The sequence below is a fragment of the Macaca nemestrina genome, chromosome 7, assembly GCF_043159975.1.
Source record: "Macaca nemestrina isolate mMacNem1 chromosome 7, mMacNem.hap1, whole genome shotgun sequence".
Lineage (NCBI taxonomy): Eukaryota > Metazoa > Chordata > Mammalia > Primates > Cercopithecidae > Macaca > Macaca nemestrina.
In genome coordinates, this window is record NC_092131.1 from 127,156,125 (window position 1) to 127,171,847 (window position 15,723).

General features: G+C 41.6%; 1 protein-coding gene across 1 annotated transcript in view; it reads left to right on the forward strand.

Annotated features, from left to right (window-relative positions):
- The first annotated feature begins 224 nt into the window (after window positions 1-224).
- LOC105470181 (uncharacterized) overlaps window positions 225-15,723 on the forward strand; it is a 318,425-nt gene continuing 302,926 nt past the window's right edge. Inside the window, exons 1-3 of the mRNA XM_071101026.1 lie at window positions 225-334; window positions 1,265-1,353; window positions 11,922-11,989. The gene's annotated coding sequence lies outside the window, so the exon portion shown is untranslated. The remainder of the gene's footprint in view (window positions 335-1,264; window positions 1,354-11,921; window positions 11,990-15,723) is intronic.

Genomic DNA, 15,723 nt, shown 5'->3' on the forward strand with positions numbered 1-15,723 from the left:
CCAGTCCTCTGTGAAGTTGCAGCTGCTCTGCAGCCAGGTACTAAAGAGCTGCTGGGACGGGGGATTGATGTGACTACAACACCCAGCACCCCATTGTCCCATGACCTTATGACCCCCAGTGCCCTGAAACTCTGCACTAGGCCCAGGGAGATGGGTAACCCAGTCTGTCAACCTCTCTGGGCCCCTCCCATACTTCTTTCCAGCCTGTCTGTTCCTTATCACAGGACACAGGCTGTGGATGAGGGGCTGGTGAACAGGGGCATGGCACCCTCTTAAGGTCACCTTTCCCCATGGTATGAAAACATCCTGAAGCTCAAGGCTGATGCCAAGTTTGGTGAGTACCCCGCTGAGTCCACAGGCCCCAGGCAACTTTGGGACCTCGACCTGGTGCCTGGTACAGAGGGGCCCCACCACCCCTCCCAGCAGCATCCTTAACCTGCCTTCCCTAGTGGAGAAGCATGAGGGAAAGAAAGACATTGACAGTCCCACCTTCCTGTTCTCTGCCAGCTCCTGGTGTAGCAGTAGCAGTGCCTGTGGCTTCAGGGGGCCTGGGGCTTTGAGCTGAAGTTAAGAGGGCAACAGGGAGGTGGCTGGGCCCACAGTGACACCCCCTGTCCCACCCATGGGTCCTTTAGAGTACGGCAATGTGAAGGCCACAGTGGCAGTGCTGAGTTTCATCCTCTCCAGTGTGGCCAAACACAGTGTCGATGGTGGATGGTTGCCCAGTGAACTGCAGCAGCTGGGGCTGCCCAAAAGTATGGGTTGTGGGTGGGCAGCTGGGCAGCCTGTGGGCCAAGAGCTGCTAGAGAGGGGGCCAGGCCCTGTGACCCTGTGGTGTTCCCTTCCCTGTCTGGGCCAGGAACCCAAGCCCAGCTCCCACCTGCTACCTCCAGAGCTACTCCGTTCTACCCCCAGAGCACGTGGCCAGCCTGTGCCACTCTTATGAGGAGAAGCAGAGCCCCTTGCAGAAGCACTTGGGGTCTGCAACCTACGCAGTAAGTATGAGGCCAGCCAGTGTCCACACTAATTCTAGAAGGTGCACACAGCATGCGGAGTACATGGAGAGTCCAGGGAGACGACTTAACCACGGTCACATGGCGAGCAGCCGCAGAGCTAGGACCTGGCCCTGGGTCTCCTGACTCCACGGGCTGTGTGATGTGTACATACAGGATCAGACCTTGCCCTTTCCTCCTAGCTGACCCTTTCGTAGTCCCCCATGCCCCATGTGTGAGCACCCAGCTCACTCTCGTTTCTCCCTCTCCAGAGTGTGGTCCCTGGCAGCACGAGTGGGAGAAGGGACAGCAGAGACTGTAGAACCCTCAGCTGCATCTAAGTCCTCTGTGTGGTCTAGCGGTGTGTGCTTGGGGAGGCTTTTGACCAACATTTTCCCCTCTGTAAATGAGACTGATACCTGTGACATGGAGGGCGGGAGGCTGGTGTGAGTGCCAAGCACTTGGAGCAGGGCCCTGAGTGAGCATGGATGTGGGAGCAGGGGTGTTCCTCAACTTTATACATCTTGGGGGTGGGAGTAGGGCTCCCTGCATGGGTTGACAAGGCATTGCTTTTCCCCACCCCACCTCTGTCCCAGCCCTGCAAGTCCAGTCCTTGGGGGGTCTAGGAGGGAAGAAGCGCCTGGCTGTGTGACCTTGGGCTGGTGCCTGGCCCTCTCTGGCTCTGAGTTTCTGGGAAAGTCAGTACCCAAGGAACGCCCTCCAGTTTAGCACCTTGACAAGAAGGGTGGGGACACTGGGATCAGGCCCACCCCTTTGGTCCCAAACCCCTTGGCCCCAGCTGGAGGATGACGATGTTTTATTGTCCTAAAAGTTAAAATGTACTGCTGCTATTAATAGTACTAGTTTTCTAATTATAGTGATTTTACCCAAACTGTTGTTTGGTTTGTTTATATCCTCTAAAGAGGATGAAGAGTTCTTTATTTCAGCCAAGAGCTTGAATTGGCTTTTCACTAAACTATCAGTTTTGGTGGCACACCGAAGTGAATTTCTCTCCTTTGACAAGTCCTTGCAGGGAGTGGTGCTATAATCCCAAATTAAAAAATAATCTCTCCATATATTCAAACCCTTCTAGCCTTTTTATCTTTTTTTTTTTTTTTTTTTTTTTGAGACGGAGTCTTGCTCTGTCACCCAGGCTGGAGTGCAGTGGCCGGATCTCAGCTCACTGCAAGCTCCTCCTCTCGGGTTCACGCCATTCTCCTGCCTCAGCCTCCCGAGTAGCTGGGACTACAGGCACCCGCCACTTCGCCCGGCTAGTTTTTTGTATTTTTTAGTAGAGACGGGGTTTCACCGTATTAGCCAGGATGGTCTCGATCTCCTGACCTCATGATCCGCCCGTCTCGGCCTCCCAAAGTGCTGGGATTACAGGCTTGAGCCACCGCGCCCGGCCGCCTATTTTATCTTAAGTGGACCAAGACACTTAACCTCTGTAACCTCATCTGTAAAATGTAAATCATACCTAACTTGAATAAAATATTGATGTGAGGATTAAATGAAACGTATCTAAAGTCTCTAGCATTGTGCTTGGCACTAAGTAATTTCAAATCTGTGTTCTCCTGTTCAGCATTCCCTTTTACTTTCATTGTTCTTTTTTTTTTTTTTTTTTTTTTGAGACGGAGTCTCTGTCTTCCAGGCTGGAGTGTAGTGGTGCGATCTTGGCTAACTGCAACCTCGGCATCCCGGGTTCAAGGAATTCTCCTGTCTCAGCCTCCCGAGTAGCTGGGACTACAGGCATACGCCACCATACCTGGCTAATTTTTGTATTTTTAGGTGAGATGAGGTTTCACCATATTGGTCAGGCTGGTCTCAAACTCCTGACTTTAGGTGATCCACCCGCCTTGGCCTCCCAAAGTGCTGGGATTACAGATGTGAGCCACTGTGCTTGTCCTCCCCACCCCCCTCCCTTTTTTTTTTTTTTTTTTTTTGAGACTGAGTCTTGCTCTGTTGCCCAGGTTGGCATGCAGTGGCCTGATCTCAGCTCACTGCAACCTCCGCTTCCCAGGGTCAGGTGATTCTCATGCCTCAGCATCCCAAGTGGCTGGGACCACAGGGGTGGATCCCCACTCCCGGCTAATGTTTGTATTTTTAGTAGAGACAAGGTTTCATCATGTTGGTCAGCCTTCAGGTGATCACCTGCCTCAGCCTCCCAAAGTGCTGGGATTACAGGCATGAGCTACCACGCCTGGCCCACATTGTTCTTTTTAAAAGAACTTCACTACAGGTGTTCCAATGCAGGCTAGATTACTTTTATAGTTGAATACTTTATGTTTTAAGTTTCATAGAAGAAAATTTACACTGGAGCATACAGTTCTCTTGAGTTTTGATAAATGCCTCAAGTTGTATAAGCACCACAATAGTTAACTTACAGAACAGTTTTCCCTCACCATCACCCCTCAGATTTCTTTCTACCCCATTGTTTAGTCAGACCCTCCCCCACCATTAATATTTGGCAGCTCTGGATTTGTACCCTATCCTTATTTCTATTTATTTTCACTCATTCATTTAAGACAGGGTCTTCCTCTTTCGCCCAGGCTGAAATGCAGTGACGCGATCATAGGTCACTACAGCCTTGCGCTCCTGGGCTCAAGGGATCCTATTCACCTCAGTCTCTAGAGTAGCTGGGACTATAGGCATGTGTGTCATCATGCCTGGATCATTTTTTAAAAAATTTTAGTAGAGGTCTTGCTTTGTTGCCCAGGCTAGTCTGAAACTCTTCAGCTCAAGCAGTCCTCCTGCTTTGGCCTCCCAAAGTGTTGGGATTACAGGTGTGACACCAATCCCCCACCCCAACCCCCCCCTTTTTTTTTTTTTAAGAGAGATGGGGCCTCACTATGTTGTCCAGGCTGGAGCGCAGTGACTATTCACAGATGGGATCCTAGCACACTACATTTTTGAACTCCTTAGCTCAAGTGATCCTCCTGCCTCAGCCTCCTGAGTAGATGGGACTATAGGCACCTCCCACCTCTTCTGGCCTGAGCCCTGTAATTTTGCCTTTTCCACTGTGTCATTTAAATGGAATCGTAAATCCATTTTTAAAATGGGCTTTTATTTTCTTATTGTTAGGTTTTTAGATTTTTAAAAAATTATTCTAGGTACAGATTTTTCATCAGAAATGTAATTTGCAGGTATCTTCTAGTCTGTGGGATATCTTGCATTCTCTTAACAGTATCTTTTACTTTTGATGGATTTCAGTGTATCCGTTTTCTCTTAGGGATTGTGCTTTTGATGTATGTATGAACTATTTGTGTAACTCAAGGTCACAAACATTTTCTCTGTTCTTTTTTTTTTTTTTTTTTTGAGAAGGAGTCTGGCTTAGTTGCCCAGGCTGGAGTGCAGTGGCGCCATCTCGGCTCACTGCAAGCTCCGCCTCCCGGGTTCACGCCATTCTCCTGCCTCAGCCTCCCGAGTAGCTGGGACTACAGGCGCCCGCCGCCACGCCCGGCTAATTTTTTTGCATTTTTTGCATTTTTTAGTAGAGACGGGGTTTCACCGTGTTAGCCACGATGGTCTCGATCTCCTGACCTCGTGATCCGCCCGCCTCGGCCTCCCAAAGTGCGGGGATTACAGGCATGAGCCACCGCGCCTGGCCATTTTCTCTGTTTTATAGTCTGATTTACATTTGGGTGTGATCCATTATTAATTTTGTATTAAATGTGAGCTGAAGTACATTTTAAAAGTATGTACATCTTAATTATTCCAGTACTACCCAGCACTTTGGGAGGCCAAGGGGGACAGATCACGAGGTCAGGAGATCAAGACCATCCTGGCTAACATGGTGAAACCCCATCTCTACTAGAAAAAATACAAAAAATTAGCCGGACGTGATGGCGGGCGCCTGTGGTCCCAGCTACTCCAGAGGCTGAGGCAGGAGAATGGCGTGAACCCGGGAGGCGGAGCTTACAGTGAGCCGAAATTGCGTCCCTACACTCCAGCGTGGGCGACAGAGTGAGACTCCGTCTCAAAAAAAAAAAAAAGAAAAGAAAAGAAAAAAAAAAATTAGCCGAGCGTGGTAGTTCCAACTACTAGGGAAGCTGAGGCAGCAGAATGATGTGAACCCGGGAGGCAGAGCTTGCTGTGAACGGAGATCGCGCCACTGCACTCCAACCTGGCTGACAGAGTGCGACTCCGACTCAGAAAAAAAAAAAAAAAAAAAAAAAAAGACCTTTTCTCTGTTGAATTGTTTTATCACTTTTGTAAAAGATCAGTTTTGCTCTCTATATGGGTCTATTTCTGGTCTCCATTCCATTCTTTTGATCTGTGTATCTTTTTGCCAATACTGTAACCTCATAGTTATGTTTTGAAATCAGGTGTTGTGTTTTACAATTTTTCAAAATTTTCAAATTTGGCCATCCTAGTTTCCTTGGTATTCCATATAAAATTTAGAATCACTTTGATATTTATCAAAAAATATTTGGAGTTTGATTGGCATTGAGTAGAATCTATAGGTCAGTTTGGGAAGAATTAACATTTTAACTATGTTGTTTTCCAATCGGATGGCATCTCTCTCCATTATTTAGGTCTTATTAAAATTTCTTTCATCAGTATTTTGCAGTTTTCAGTGTACACGTTCTTCACATACTAAATTTATACCTACATATTTGAGGTTTTGGTGCTATTGTAAGTGGCACTTTGAATTTTTTTGATCTTCAGTTATTCATTGCTAGTATGTAAAAATATAGCTGATCTTTTCTTTCTTTCTTTTTTTTTTTTTTTTTGAGATGGAGTTTCGCTCCTGTTGCCCAGGCTGGAGTGCAGTGGCGCCACCTCGGCTCACTGTAACCTCTGCCTCCCGGGTTCAAGTGATTCTCCTGCCTCAGCCTCCCGAGTAGCTGGGATTACAGGCGTCCACCACCATGCCCAGATAATTATTTGTATTTTTAGAAGAAATGCAGTTTCATCATGTTGGCCAGGCTGGTCTTGAACTCCTGAGCTCAGGTGATCCACACACCTTGTCCTCTCAAAGTGCTAGGATTATAGGCATGAACCACCGTGCCCGGCCCAGCTAATCTTTTTATATTGGCCCTGGACTTTGCTAAACTCATTTCTTCTAGGAATTTTTTGTACATTAATGGGATTTTCTGCATAGCCACATACATAGTCATCTGACTAGAAACAGCTTTTTTCCTTTCCAATTTCTTTTATTTCTTCTTCTTGCCATATTGTATCTGTAAGACTCCAGTACAGAGTTGACTAAGAGTGACTCGGCACCTGGCCTAGAAGTGCCTCTTCTATTCCTAGTTTGCTGAGAGATTTTTATGGTAGTGGATGTTGAATTTTGTCAAATGCTTTATATCCTGTCCTATGACTTTTCTTCATTAGGCTTTTAGTATGGTAATTAAACTGAAGTTTGAATGTTTAAAATTATCCCTGCAATCCTGGGATGAACCCCACTTGGTTGCAGTGTAATTATCCTTTTTATGTATTGCTGGATTGCATTTCCTAATATTTTGCTGAGGATTTTTACATCTTTTTTCATAGAGTAATTTTCTTGAAATGTCTCTTTTGGATTTTGATATCAGTGTGAGCTTATAGGAATTGGGAAGTGGTCCCTCTTTTGGTTTTTGAAAGAGTTGTGTAGAATTTGTTTTTTCTTCCTTGAATGATTAGTGGTATTTACCAGTGATACCATTTTTGATCCATGAGTTTTCTTTGTTAAAGAGAGTTAATTACATACTCAGTTTGCTTAATCAGTAATAGGAGCATTTGTGTTACCTGTTTCTTGTTTAGTGAGGTTTAGTAGTTTGTGTCTTTGAGAAGTTGGCCTGTTTTATTGAATTGATGAATTTAATGGGCAAAGAGTTTGTAGTATTTGCTTATTGTCCTAGGTAGAGTTTTCTTAGTTTCATTGATCTTTAGTACTAGCTTTTGGTTTTGTTTCTCGTAGTGGTTTTTTTTTTTTTTTTTTTCATTGACTTGTCTTTATTCCCCTTCTTCTGCTTGATTTGTGTTTTTCTTTTTCTTCCTGAAGTGTTTGAGATCTTTCTGATTTTCTTATATAAGCATTTAATGTCATAAATTTTCTTGTAAACACTGCTATGTCCCACAACTTTGATATGTTGTATTTTCATTTTTGTCTAGTTCGACATATTTTCTAATTTTCTTTGAGATTTCCTCTTTCAAGCCTGGATTTAACAAAAGATGGTTTAATTTGGAAGTAGGCTGTCTACATAGTATTCAGTGGATTACTGAGAGAGGAGTGTTGAAATCTCTTAAGTATAATTGTGGAATCATCTGTTTGATTTCTATCAGTTTTTTCTTTATTTTGAAGGTATTACTGCTAATTTTCCTTGTTCTGGAGTTTGCTTTGCCTGATAGAAATATAGCCCCTGTAGCCTTCATGTGATTAGTGTTTGCATGATACATCTTTTCCCGTCTTTTTACTTTTAATCTGTATATATCAATCCTTACATTGAAAACTGAGCTGTTATGGACAGCATATAGTTTTGCCCTTTTTTGAAAAAAAATCTGAGTGGCTGCCCTGGCTTCGAAATGGTTTGTTTTGAACATTTACACTTGATGTAATTATTTACATGGTTAGATTTAGGCCTTTTAAAATTACTTTTCTCTTTGTTCCTCCTTTTTCTGCCTTTTGGATTATTTGAAATTTTCAAAATATTCTACTTACCCCCATATAATTTCCCTTCCACCCAAAGAATTTCTTACAGCTTTTCTTTTAGAGCAGGTTTCAATCTCTCTCTCTCTCTCTCACTCTCTCTGTCTCTCTCGTCTCTGTGTCTCTCTGTCTGTCTGTCTCTAAGACAGAGTCTTGCCTTGTTGCTCAGGCTGGAGTGCAGTGATGTGATCACAGCTCATCGCAGCCTCAACCTCCCAGGTTCAAATGATCCCCCGGCCTCAGCCTCCTCAGCTAGTGGGACTACAGGCGTATGCCACCACACCTAGCTAATCTTTTGTAGTTTTTGTAGAGACGGGGTCTTACCATGTTGCTCAGGCTGGTCTCAAACTCCTGAGCTCAAGTGATCCTCCTGCCTCAGTGTCCCAAAGCACTGAAATTAGAGGCATGAGCCACTGCACCTAACCTGTTTTTTGCTTTTTTGTCTGATAATGTCTTTGTCTTCATTTGTGAACTATACTTTTAGTGAATATGGAATTCTAGCTTGATACCTTTTGATATCCTATAGGCCCTGAGAGATTGTACATTTTTAAAAAAATATTTCTTCTCTCTTTTGTTAAGATTGGATAATTTCTGTTGCCATGTCTTCAAGTTCACTGACTCTTCTGTCATCTTCTTTCTGATAGTGAGCCAGTCCAGTGAGTGAGTTCTAAAATTTCCATTTTTTAAAAAAATAGTCAACTCTTTCTTTTTTGAGAATTTCAGACCGGGCTCTGTGGCTTATGCCTATAATCCCAGCACTTTGGGAGGCCAAGGTGGAAGGATCATTTGAGTTTAGGAGTTTGAGACCAGCTTGGGCAACATAGCAAAACCCTGTCTCTACTAAAATACAAAATACTAGCTGGGCATGGTGGCGCTTGCCTGTAGTTCACCTACTCAGGAGGCTGAGTTGGTAGAATCACCTGAACCAAGAGGTTGAGGCTGCAGTGAGCTGAGATTGCACCAGTGCACTCCAGCCTGGACAACAAAGCAAGACCTTGTCTCAGAAAAAAAAAAAAAGGAGAATTTTGTCGAGGCACAATGGCTCATGCTTGTAATTCCAGCACTTTGGGAGGCCAAGGTGGGTGGATCATTTGAGGTCAGGAGTTTGAGACTAGTAGAGGGGGTTTCACCCTCTACTAAAAAGAAAAACAAATTAGCTGGGCGTGGTGGTATGCACCTGTAATCCCAGCCACTTGGGAGGCTGAGGCAGGAGAATTGCTTGAACCGGGGAGGCGGAGGGTGCAGTGAACCTAGATTGCACCACTGCATTCCAGCCTGAATGACAGAACAAGACTCCATCAAAAAAACAACAGAAAAGATAATTTCATATTTGTTTTAAGGTGTTCATTTTTTACCTAATGGATCATGGTTTTAATAACTGCTGGTCTGTAATCCCAGCACTTTGGGAGGCCGAGGCGGGCAGATCACCTGAGGTCAGGAGTTCGAGACCAGCCTGACCAACATGGAGAAACCCTATCTCTACTAAAAATACAAAAAATTTAGCCGGGAATGGTGGCACATGCCTGTAATTCCAGCTACTTGGGAGGCTGAGGCAGGAGAACTGCTTGAATCCGAGAGGCGGAGGTTGTGGGAGCCAAGATTGTGCCATTGCACTCCAGCCTGGTCAACAAGAGCAATAAAAAATAAAGATAAAATAACTGCTTTAAAAGTCTCTGATAATTATGATATGTGGGTCATCTAAATAGAAGTCAGCATCTCTTGATTACCTTCTGCTTTAAGAATTGGTCAGTTTTTTGGTTTCGTATTTGCTGTGTTTAGTAGTTTAGATTCTATCCCAGACATTTTGAATATTGTGAGATTCTGAGTCCTGTTGAAATGCTGTAGAGAAAGTTGAAGATTTGTTTGTTTTAGTAGACAAATCAACGTAGTTAGTTTATACCTGCAAATTCTTTCTTTTCTTATATAGGCAGTGGTTCCATTATCTGTTCAGTTTTCAAAGTCTTTGCCATGTTGTTTGCATTTGCCCCTCCCATTCCCACTTCGGTTGATCTAGCATTTGAGCAGTGATTTATATCCTAGTTCTATTGTGAAAGCCTACCTTACACTTCTTTGGATCTGTTCTGCGTATATATAGATAGCTTGCAGCTGGGCCCACAGACTTAGGGATCTACTTTTCTGTCTCTTATCATCAGTGATTTCACCCATATTCTTCAGCTCCCAGGGGCCTTCTTTATTCCCCTAGCCGGAAGCATGGAATTACAGTTTGAGTCTCCTACGTGTCATGCCTCACATGGCAGTGAGCACATTTAGGGAGCCTTTGCCCTAACCGTATTAAATAAAAGTATGGTGGTAGAAACTAGGAATCTGTTTTAATAAAACTTACCATATTTACTTTTGATAAACCAATAACAGGTTTGGCACTAGCAACATCAAGTTATACTGCCTCCCCTCTCTTTTTTCCCTTTTTGCAAGTTGAGGCTCTTAACAATTCCTGAAATATTTTACCCCAAACACCCTATCCAGTGGTAGAAAATATAGTGTGCTGGATGCCACAAAGTTGTAGTCATGCAATTTTAGTTAATGACAGGAGACTTAAGTCTCTCGATTGATGGATTATTGCTCTTATTTTACATATAGCTAAATCTTAATTAGTGACTTTATTTCAGTTGTAGGCAAATCCTCTTGTTAAAACTTACTGAACTCGGTTCTTTAAAAAAAAAAGTTTTAGATCACATTTCTAAGAAAGCTGGAGATGACAGTGTCTCTGTATTCTCTACAAATATATGTATAACTTAGGATCAGTTAAAATATTTCTTTTCACATCTTAACTTATAGATGGGTGGCGTCTATCTGCAGTGGTCTGTTAAAGACAGATTCTTAGGGGAGTGTGAGTCCAAAGAAGTAAGGAGTACCTAGATAGATTAGCAAAATGTACTAAGATGAGTAAGTGAGTATCCGTATCTTTGGCTTTTGGAGGGGAGTATGCATGTGAGTAAATTTTTCTGTAACAAATGGTACTGTTGAAAACAATTGACATACATTTCTTTCATGGCACTATTTTTATACGAGTTTACTTTAAATCTGTAGCTAACTATGGCCCGCCTGTGGTGAAGTAAAGTGTTTTTAGTCCACAGAGATCTTTCTTGGAAGGTTATTTGATGTAGTAAAATTATATATGAGACACAAATAAGCAGATCCATGTTTGGGTTCCACTTCTGCTATTGTAACTAGCTCTCATATCTTTGAGTCAGGCCTTGCTGATTTCTTAGGCCCCATTGCATTTTGAGTTAAAATTTGTACACAAATAGTAAGCTCACTAGTTTTACGGTAAATGGAGATATCTGTGACAGCATTGAATGATAAGGCAGTAAACTTTGGTTTTGTTTTATTTCATAGTGGTAACTTTTCCTTCTTGAAATAGCAGCCTAAAAGTTTACCTTGTAAACTACTATGTGGTACAGTATTTTTTAATTTTGCTTAAATATCTGTGAAGAATCCTTCTTTTTTTTTTTTTTTTTGAGACAGAGTCTCGCTCTGTGGCTCAAGCTGGAGTGCAGTGGCCGGATCTCGGCTCACCGCAAGCTCCGCCTCTCGGGTTTACGCCATTCTCCTGCCTCAGCCTCCCGAGCAGCTGGGACTACAGGCGCCCGCCACCTCGCCCGGTTAGTTTTTTGTATTTTTTAGTAGAGACGGGGTTTCACCCGGTTAGCCAGGATGGTCTCGATCTCCTGACCTCGTGATCCGCCCGTCTCGGCCTCCCAAAGTGCTGGGATTACAGGCTTGAGCCACCGTGCCCGGCCCATAACTTAAAAGTGATTTGAACGCATTTGAAACTATTCAGTGCATAAGGTATTAAATGATTTTTTTTTTTAAGAGACTGGGTCTAACTATGTTGCCCGGGCTGGACTTGAACTCTGGGGCCTGAGATCCTCCTGCCTCAGCCTCCCAAGTGGCTAGGACTATAGGCACATGCGATCGTGTCTGAGTGTTGGAAATTTTCTTTTAAAAATTGTCTTGATTACATTTAGTGTGCTGATGTGGCGGTGTGTTGAAATTATTTTTTTTGCGATTAAGACAGCGCCTAACTTACTTTCTGTGTAATTTCTTTTTGGCTTATTTTGAATCCTAAAGAAACGTGACATAGTAGTGTGGCAGACTATGTTTAAATAGTCTTGATCTTATCATTAAAATATATTTTCTTAGAGGAATAAAGAAATACCCTAGGGATGGAAATTTGGGTAGAGTATTATGGAAATTTAACTTCAACCTAAGAGTTCACTAAATGTCAATGAAGTGTTATTACCTTAAAATGACTTTCTTTTCCCCTCCTTCTTTAGAATCCAGCAACTATCACAAGAATACTCCTTAGCCACTTCAATTGGGATCAAGAGAAGCTAATGGAAAGGTAAGGAACTATATCGTCGCCTTTGTGCTTAGAAATAACACAGAAAGCCTGTTGAACCGAATTGATAAGAATCAAGTAAGGGAATTGATTAATGTGTGCAACTAGTGACTGCTTTAATTTCTTGTATTCCCCTTTTGTAAAGTTTGCAGTAAATTTAATGTTAGGGAATCCAGGCTTAATATTTCTTTTTATTTGGGAGTATGTGTGTTTGGGGGTGGTGCTTCAGTATCTTCTACATATATCTTCTTGGGTACCAAGAACTAAAAGCAGGTAGAGAAAAAAAGCACCTGATAACATTCTTGGAGTATATGAATAAGATCCTCCTTTAATTACTTAAAAAGATTTCTTGCTCAGCCGGGCGTGGTAGCTCACGCCTGTAATCCCAGCACTTTGGGAGTCTGAGGCGGGCAGATAATGAGGTCAAGAGATTGAGACCACCCTGGCCAACATGCTGAAACCCGTCTCTACTAAAAATACAAAAATTAGCTGGGTGTGGTGGTGTGTGCCTGTAGTTCCAGCTACTCAGGAGGCTGAGGCAGGAGAATCACTTGAACCTGGGAGGCAGAGGTTGTAGTGAGCAGAGATCGTGCTATTATACTCCAGCTTGACAACAGAGCGAGACTCCATCTCAAAGAAACCAAAAACAAAAACAAAAAAACTATGTCAGGCACATTAGTAACATTTATTCAGTAGAAGCAAAATTGAAAAGTTGCTTAGGCTTTTCTGGCCACCAGATCAGGTGCTTGGACTAGTTCTCTGGTATTGGGGCAGGATTCTGTTCCATTGGGTTTTAAAAAATACTTTCTTTCTGAAAATCTTTATAGTTCTAAAAGAGAAGAAATTAGTGGGACTGGAGAATGACTGTATTAATGTCATTCTTAACCTTGTTCTGCTCTTTAGATTGGAAATTTGGGACACTTGTTAATGGTGGTAGGTTGACAACTTATATTTATTTCATTATCAATTCTAAATTTAATAAAATATTGAAACTAGTTGTTGGGAACTGAGAATCCATATATTATATAAATAAATGGAAAGTATTTCTCATTTGATTTTAAAATTCAGAGAATACTTCATAAAACATATTAAATAATACCCCATTTCATACACCTTGCATCTATTAAATTACATTGTAAATAATAAAATCTATTGTTACTATTCAATTACAATTTCATAATTTAATAGTAACAATAATAACTATCAATTTTTGAGCCCTCTATCAAGCATTTTATTTTATCCTCCTGATAGCTTTATGAGGCTAGAAACTATTATCCCCATTTAATGTGGAAACTAAGGTTGGAAGCTTCAATTTTTTATCTAAGTTTTGTACACAAGGTGTTAGCACTCAAACACAGGTTTGTTGGACTTCAAAACTTATGTCTTAAACACATGCTATAGGCCGGGCGTGGTGGCTCACGCTTGTAATCCAAGCACTTTGGGAGGCCGAGGCTGGTGGATCACAAGTTCAAGAGATTGAGACCATCGTGGCAACATGGTGAAACCCTGTGTCTACTAAAAATACAAAAATTACCTGGGCATGGTGGTGCGTTCCTGTAGTCCCAGCTACTTGGGAGGCTGAGGCAGGAGAATTGCCTGAACCCGGGAGGCAGAGGTTACAGTGAGCCGAAATCGCACCACTGCATTCCAGCCTGGCAACAGAGCGAGACTCCATCTCAAAACAAAACAAACACATACTGTATAAAGCTTTCCCACGGTTCATGAAGGATAATGTGTTCAACTAGTTTGATGTTTCTTTTTATGCATTCTGACCAGATTTTTGTTTGTTTGTTTTCTTTTGGATTTTTTTGAGATGGAATTTTGCTCTTGTTGCCTAGGCTGAAGTGCAATGCCATGACCTCGGCTCACCACGACCTCTACCTCCTGGGTTTAAGTGATTCTCCTGCCTCAGCCTCCCAAGTGGCTGGGATTACAGGCGCCCTCCACCACGCCTGGCTAATTTTTGTATTTTTATTAGAAATGGAGTTTCTCCATGTTGGTAAGGCTGGTCTCGAACTCCCAACCTCAGGTGATCTGCCCCCCTTAGCCTCCCAAAGTGCTGGGATTACAGGTGTGAGCCACTGCGCCCAGCCCTGACCATATTTTTTGACGTCAGTGGTGTTTCTTAATTTTGGTAATATTTACTTTCAGGTTTTTTTATTTTATGACACCTCTATTAGGAGAAAGAGTTTTTATCGTTTACTTCTGAAACGCTAATGAATTAACACTGATTTACCCAAGTTTCTCTCATGTTAATGTATCTCCAAGACGTTCTGAATTTTGTCTTATAACATTGCTGAAAATATTTTTCCATTCAATATTGTACTGAATATTTATGTACTATTGTACTTAATGTACTAAATTTTGTACTTAATATGGGAAGTGTAGCTTCTGCTCAGTTTTTCTGGGAACCTTAAACTGCTCTAAAAAAAAATAGGTGGTAAGTGTGAATTTAAAATTAAAAGGAGGTTTCTGGGAAACTTCTGAGTATGTGAATGTTTCAGTTTCTCCTTGTAGTTTCTGTAGATAAGCTATTGGTACCTAAAAGATTTAATTCAGTCTTTAAACAGTGTCTTTAAAATCAAAATGCAATATCTTTTTGTCTCATTTAATGATTTTCACATCATATTTTGTGCTGTCTGCTATTAGCACTGCTACACTTTTTTTTTCTTTTTTTAATACATTTGACAGATGTATCTTTTCCATTTTTTAAATATTCAACCTTTCTGGGTTATTTGGTTTTAGGAGTATCTTTTGTAAGTACTATGTAGGTGATGTTTAAAAGAATCTGAATGAAAAAACTATTATCTTTTAATATCCCAGATTAACATATTCATGTTTTATAATTAATGTTTAGATTAAATTACTGTCATTTTAAGTTGTGCTTTATATTATGTTTTCTGCTCGCTTATTCTGTTGGCTTCATCAGATTTTCCTTTTTCTCGAATAATTTCAAAGTTATATATGTATTCTATTTCAGTTTTTCTAGTCACTTTTACAATTTGTATGTGCATACTGAAAACTATATAAAAGTTTATAATAATATATACTTGAAGTTTTAATCCATCCTCTGTATAAGACAAAAAGTGCAGCATCAATTTTTTCTTTGTCCTTTCCTTTTCCTTATCACTTTGATAAGTTGATGTTTGATTTTTTTTTTTCTTTTCTTTTCTTTTTGAGACAGGGTCTCACTTTGTCACCCAGGCTGGAGTGCAGCGGTGACATCACGACTCACTACAGCCTTGACCTCCTGGGTTCAAGCAATCTTTCCATTTCAGCAACCCCAGTAGCTGGGACCACAGACACGCACCACCATACCTAGCTAGTTTTTGTATTTTTTGTAGAGATAAGGTTTCACCATGTTTCCCAGGCTGGTCTCAAACTCCTGGACCCAAGCAATCCTTTCACTTTGACCTCCCAAAATGCTGGACTTACAGACATGAGCCACTGTGCCCAGTCGATATTTGAATTTTTTATTCGATTGTAAGCGTTTTTACTATCTATGTATATAATACCCCTCCTCCCCTTTTCTGGCTAACTCGCTTTTTGCATACCACTATTTTTTTTGTAAATACTCTGTTTTTCCTCTAGAATATATCCTGTAATATAAATTGTTTCATATGTGACAAACTTTGAGTCCTATAAGAGAAACTCTTAATATACTGAAACTTACTGTAATATTTCTGGATGTGAGTTTTAAAAACATAAACAGTTGGGCCCTTTAAGTCGGACAATTC